The sequence below is a fragment of the Acipenser ruthenus genome, chromosome 28 (genome assembly GCF_902713425.1).
Source record: "Acipenser ruthenus chromosome 28, fAciRut3.2 maternal haplotype, whole genome shotgun sequence".
Taxonomy (NCBI): Eukaryota; Metazoa; Chordata; class Actinopteri; order Acipenseriformes; family Acipenseridae; genus Acipenser; species Acipenser ruthenus.
In genome coordinates, this window is record NC_081216.1 from 12,058,312 (window position 1) to 12,064,714 (window position 6,403).

Below are 6,403 nucleotides of genomic sequence, written 5' to 3' on the forward strand. Positions count from 1 at the left end.
GTTCCTGTGAGTATAATGTGCTGTTTGTGCCAATTCCTGAAATCAATGTAATCTTGCACTGCAATATATATTTGTAAGGGTGAAACTAAAGCAATATGACAGATTGTTGACCCCAGAATATGTCTGAAATTCAATGTGGAGTTTTAAAGAGAAGGAAGAAGTGATCTCTTACTGTATTCACCATACATAAACAATGCAATGTGTGTTTAAAGCGTGATTGCCTTTCACATCTAAAATGATCCAGATACAAAGCAAGCTGATTATATGGTCTATTACATAAATCACACCAATAATCCTTAATGAACATTGTCACGGACGGCTGGGTGTGTGACTTCAGACTAGGAAATACAGGCAACACAAGGACTGCAGGACTGCTCTTTCTTTATTTCAAACAGATAAAATATTTCAACAGAAACAAAACAAAACCGCACCATGGCCAAAATAAATATACACAAATAGAAGAAGTATGGTGCTGGTGAAAATCCAGCGCGTGTAGCATTTTTCTTTTAGATATTTCTCTTTCTCTCCATCTCCATCTCTTTTTCCTTTACTCCAACAACCCACCCCGGTCAGCAAAAGCTGCTGGTTTAGATAGTGGTCGAGGGATTAACTGGTTATCAATTACCTCGTTTATACCTCGACCACATTCCGCACGGGCTAGAATTATTAGCTGCCGATCACGGGAGGTATTTTGGAAGAGACGAGAAGAAAACATCATCTCTGCCAACTACATTCAACTAAAATAATAACAACAGAAATACATTAAACAATAACAATACAAAAATAACACAAATAAACACGCATTCCCTATGTTTGGAATATTACCAAAAAGGTATTGATTTAAGTTAGAGGTTTTCGGGTACCCGTCGGGTTTTAAATTAACCGACGCTACCCGGTTCTCTTTTTACTACCCGAATTTTGATTTATTAATTTGAGAATTTAAAGAAAATGTAGAAAATATGACAATACAGTTGTAAGCACGGGTCTCTGGTTGGCATAATAAAGACAATGTTAAAACAAACTTTTGCATTCAGCGTTTTCTTAATTGACAGGATATCAATGTTTTACAGAAAACAAGTGAGCGGCAAGTACACCTCAATAATAATAACTGCGGTGACTATTCTCCTCAGGAACTAAATCAGAAAGAAAACAACATAACAACATCCTGTTGGTTTATGTCAGTGATAAATCTGTGATCCATTAATAATAACATGTGGCTTCCAATATGTAATGCTTTATCTACAAAATATATCGTTTATTACCAAAAAGATAAAATAGTAGCCTTTATTTAAAAATAACTAAGCAAATAAATAAAATATAAATCAAATAATGTGCCGCACGTTAAGTAAGTGTGCTTCCTCCTTTGAATGACATATTTCCTTGGCAGAGTTTGTAAATTCAGTTTTCTCCTGCTTGGTAAAGAAATTCCACCCAATGCTTTTGCTTGAATGCCAATGTTATGTCTTCACAAGACAGAATTTAGTGATGATCAGGAATGGAACTTTATTGTTACAATGAAACAGACGCACATGTCTCTTTTGCGACTGCCGTCAAAACCCAGCTGACTCAATTTACAGTAGCTATTGAGACAGTCCAAAACGTAATAGCTGTGCTGTACTACTGCATTAGTTTTAAAACTGAACATAACAGCCACGTTAACAACAACAGAGGAATATGGCCAATATATGTCGCAAAGAATCCTGCAGGATGAAGCGCATTTAACATTAATAACTGTATTTAAACAGAGATGTTTATTATTATTATTATTATTATTATTATTATTATTATTATTATTATTATTATTATTATTATTTTGATGTTTCCAATACTGAAAAAGGTTACACAAGTCTACAGATCTGAAGGGACTAAATGTATGTGTACAAAATAGTATTTAAATATGTATCATGTTGTAGAAGGGTGGTGGGTAATTCACTGACACACAGGAGACACGGATGAACTTGAAAACACCGTACAGGTGCCCAGTTTTATTATTGGTGGGGTCGTTCCACTTTTTGGCCTGCAGAGGGCGCTGTTGTCTGTGGTCTGCCTATCAGCAATGATATGCAGAGTCACAGAGATACCAGAGACGGTACCGTTCTGTTGTACAGGCGCACTCGCAAGTGCTCAAACAAAAGACTAAGCAAAAGGAGAAAAGAAAAAAGAAAATAAAACACAGTAAATCAAAACTACAAATGAAATGTGCTGCACTCGGCAGCTTCACCCTGACCGTCGCTACCCGCACGGTCCGGGTCTCCGTCCTACCCTCACCGCTCCCTCAGTCTGTTAATAAAAATACTGATGGGGTCTGCCCACGGTTTTCCCCGCGAACCCTGTTTTCTTTCTTTCGTCTTTCATTTCTTTTGGGGTTTTCCTCCTCGGCCATGTCTTGGACCTGGACCACAGCGTTCGCACGTCTTTTCTTTCAAAAGGGTAGACCTGAGGGAACAGCAGAATGTTATTTTATAAGGCCAGCAATCCTCCCCAAGACCCGCTTTTCAGCCATTCAGAGAGAAGGAAAGCCTGCACACCCACTCTCCCACCTCTCCGTGTCACTGCCACGACTGACAGGCAAATATTGACGGGCTGCTGCCCTCTTCCTGCAGCACTTCGAACACATCAGAAGAGTCAGTACAGGTCTCCCCCTGTTACACATGCATTAAAACATTAATATATGTGACATTACCCGTAAAAGCTTGTGAAATTGGAAAGAGCCGAAACAAAAACTAAATAAACAGTTATTCTCTAATGCTCTGTTTCATGTGGTTACCATCGTTGCAACAATTTGCAATGATATCTTAGAGGAAAACAATTGGACGATTTAAATATGAGTCATGTTGAGATTAATATAGATTCACTGTAATACCATTATATAACTAATACATACATTTTCTTAAACGATCAAAGCAATTCCCTACTAAGGAGGAATGTGGAAGGGTAGTCACAAGCTTATAAACTGAAATTTTATAATGACAATATTCTCAGCTTGGTATCAGACCATTTCCCCAAAATAGAAAGTCTAATAATAAACAGTAGTATCTTTATAAGCCTCCCCAGCTGAAGCAAACCAGATTTAATTGTGTGAAAATATGTCAGTATTAAATGGCTTTGTGTTTATTAATAGCTGAACATGTTCTTCCTGGCTAGTGATTAAGGCAACTTCTGCCTACATTACATTTCTACATCTCCACTGCAGAAGCGCTCACATACTGCAGTAACACTGCCAATAGGGTGCAGAGCAATGTGTTTAAATTGTCCTGCAGGGATGTGTGGTCAGTCCTCAATGATTACTTTCTGTAATTTTTTCAGGAAAGTGGGGCTGCAAATGTAAAGCCAATTCTTTTCTCCAGAATGGCTGTAGGGATATTTCATTTGTGCCAACTTTCATTCCTCAGTCATTAAAGATAGTTTCTGAGTACTTAGGGCTGTATGCATCAAACTTTAATGTATTCATATATCTGTTTAGTATGGTGATGCTTAGACATAGCACTGTCACATTCGTGCACTTCTTTAATTCTCTAGAAGAATAAGGGGAGGCAAACAGAAGGGCAAATAAGATTGAATAAACTCCTACAGTACTTTGTTCGTGTACTAGCTTACACATTTTCACATACCCGGACAACAGTTAAAGAGTAATAACACAGACTCAGTTATTTAACAGTTTAACGAATCAGAGTATATATTTACTCCTTCGGTTTATTAACGCATAAATGGATCGGGTGATCACTGATCTACTTCGAATCTTAGCTCATAGGCAGTCCAGGCAGTGGTGTCTTTGCAAACTAACAGCATTAATACTATAAAGCAATATGGTTACATCCAGAACTCCACTGCTCGCCTGGTGTTCTCTCTGCCTCGCTTGTTACTCCACTGCTCCGCTCACTTCACTGGCTCCCGATCACCGTTCGCATCCAGTTCAAGACTCTTGTACTCGCCTACTGATACCTTGACCAGACTACACCCAGCTACCTCCAGACCCTCATCTCCCCTACACTCCCACCCGACCTCTCTGCTCCGCCTGCACTTTAAGATTGGTGGTACCTCCACTACCCTCCCCTGCCTCCGAAAACCGGTCCTTCTCCACTCTCACCACGCAGTGGTGGAATGACCTTCCTATGGATGTCAGGACTGCCCAGTCCCTGACCACCTTCCGGCACCTCATCAAAACACACCTCTTCAGACCTGTAAAACTCTTCCCTTCTGGACAATATAGCACTCTGCCTTTAATGCACTTTAACTTGCACTTATCTGCTCCCTATTTTACTGTATTTAATCCTGCACACAATCTGTAGTATTTTGTATTTCACTTGCACTCGTATCTAACCCTGATGTAACTATCAACACTGTTATCTATCTTGAATTGCCCCGATATCAAATCGTACTGTGTTTTGTATTTGCTCTTATTAGAACAGAAGTCATTTTATTTTGTATCTTGCTCTTAATTGTACTGTAATTATTGATATGTATTTTTTGTATACAGCTGTAAGTCGCCCTGGGTAAGGGTGTCTGCTAAGAAATAAATAATAATAATAATAATAATAATAATAATAATAATAATAATAATAATAATAATAATAATAATCACACACCTCAGGCAGTCTAAGGCACCCAATACACTAATGCATACAATATAACAACATATCTAAAGCTAATAATTATCTTATCCTAATAACATCATGCTTCAATATAGATTAGTTATAAATTCAAGATTATGCTTACCCTCCGCAGAAAAGTATTTCTTAAAATATAAAACAGAACAAAGAAAGGATGGTTGTCCGAACTCGAGGCTCTGAGTACAACACCAGCAGTCAGCTTTGCAAAGAGGCCTTCAAAAGATGGACCGGTCAGTCTGTGTTACCAAACTGGTCTGATGACTAAACTGTAGTTTCTAAAATATACTTTTTGTTACCGCTACATCCAGCTTTTCTAAGACAATGATATATGAGGCTTTTCTTAAAACATATTCTCCGGTATCCTGTCACTCCCCTAAGATAAGAATAAAGAAGCCTGTCTGTCTTTAAATTAAAGCACCTGTTTTTTCAGCAAGTTCTGTCTTGGTTGTTAAAACCTATTTTCTTGAAACATGAGAAGCCTAGTACTCCCACAAGATAAGAATATAAAAGTGAGGTCCCTTGTCCTATGTTGCAACTGGTAAGGAATGTGGCTACATGAGCATTCCAAGGGACATGATAAGGTTATTGAATCATGTCAGTGTTTTCTGGTTCACTAAACACATCACTAAGCTAACACATAGCTCTTTGCAATACTATTTCTGCTTGTAGCTGTTTCAGCAAAATCTAAATTAATACAGAGTTTTTACAGTAATATTCTTGCCATTAACAGTTACCCTTCTTCCAATGGTCTCTTGACCACAGTACCCAGTTCTCTTCCCAGAAATCCTGTTCTTAAAATCCTTTCCTTAAAAGCAACCACTGGGTCTGGGATCCAGCACTGAGCATCACAAGTGTGTTTCACTAAATCAGTTACCTGGTATCTACAGGATATCTGAACCTTTGTAGTGTGTTTCGCATCTTTACATTTCAGTTTTCACAGATGAGCCCATTTCACTGGATGGGTTTCATTACATCCCTACATTCACTACATTCAAACATTATTCTACAATGCTTTACCATATGGGAATATGCAGGGCATAATTTTCGTTCTGCTTGTGATAGCCCAGTTCTACACTTTTGACATCCACACATTAGTCTAGGCGTATGTAAGTATGTCATCCTTTTCAGAGAGTGTTTCCCACATGGAGTAATGGTTCTGGACTGATAACTATTTTGTTCATGCATTTCAATTTGATCACAGATGGCTATTTTATTAGGTATCCCTTCCATCCAAAAAATCTGGGTGGGCCAGAACTCACTATTTTTCATGTCAGAGTTTTCCCAAGCATCAGTTTATTCTACATCATCAGTGGGGAACCCCATGAGAAATTAAGTTGGTTTATCGAAGGACCATATACTCTGGCTGCATAGGCCTTCCATTCAAAAGGAATACCTTATACATAACCTTATACAGAATAGAAGGAGTTTGAGGGTCACTTGTGACAGCACTGGGCTTCTTTTTACCATGATGCAAAAGCAATCATACAAACGTAAATTAGTATTAGCACCTGAATCATAACATATTAGCCCTGTGCTAAAACCTTCTTAACGCTTGTATGTAATTTATATATCTCTTTTAGCACTGTGCTATTTTCTTTACATGTTGCTAACGTCTTTCAAATATATGGTAAAAATCGGAAAACCTAATAAAGCCATATTTTTTTCTTATTTACTAAATTCATACGCTTTATCTAAGGATCAGTAACGATGTTACATAGTTTTAAAGTGCTACTGCTTTAGCCTTTTATTTAATAATTACAGTACCTAGTAACACTAATCAATCCCAGAGTCAA

At 37.9% G+C, this 6,403-nt stretch overlaps 1 long non-coding RNA gene across 1 annotated transcript; it reads right to left on the minus strand.

The window, feature by feature from the left end:
• Positions 1 to 1,953: 1,953 nt before the first annotated feature.
• On the minus strand, positions 1,954 to 5,033 carry LOC131701969 (uncharacterized). Its single transcript, XR_009309203.1, has 2 exons — positions 4,717 to 5,033; positions 1,954 to 2,436 (listed from the first exon to the last, which is right to left on the minus strand). It is a non-coding gene; the product is annotated as an uncharacterized LOC131701969 (long non-coding RNA).
• Between the last annotated feature and the right edge of the window lie 1,370 nt (positions 5,034 to 6,403).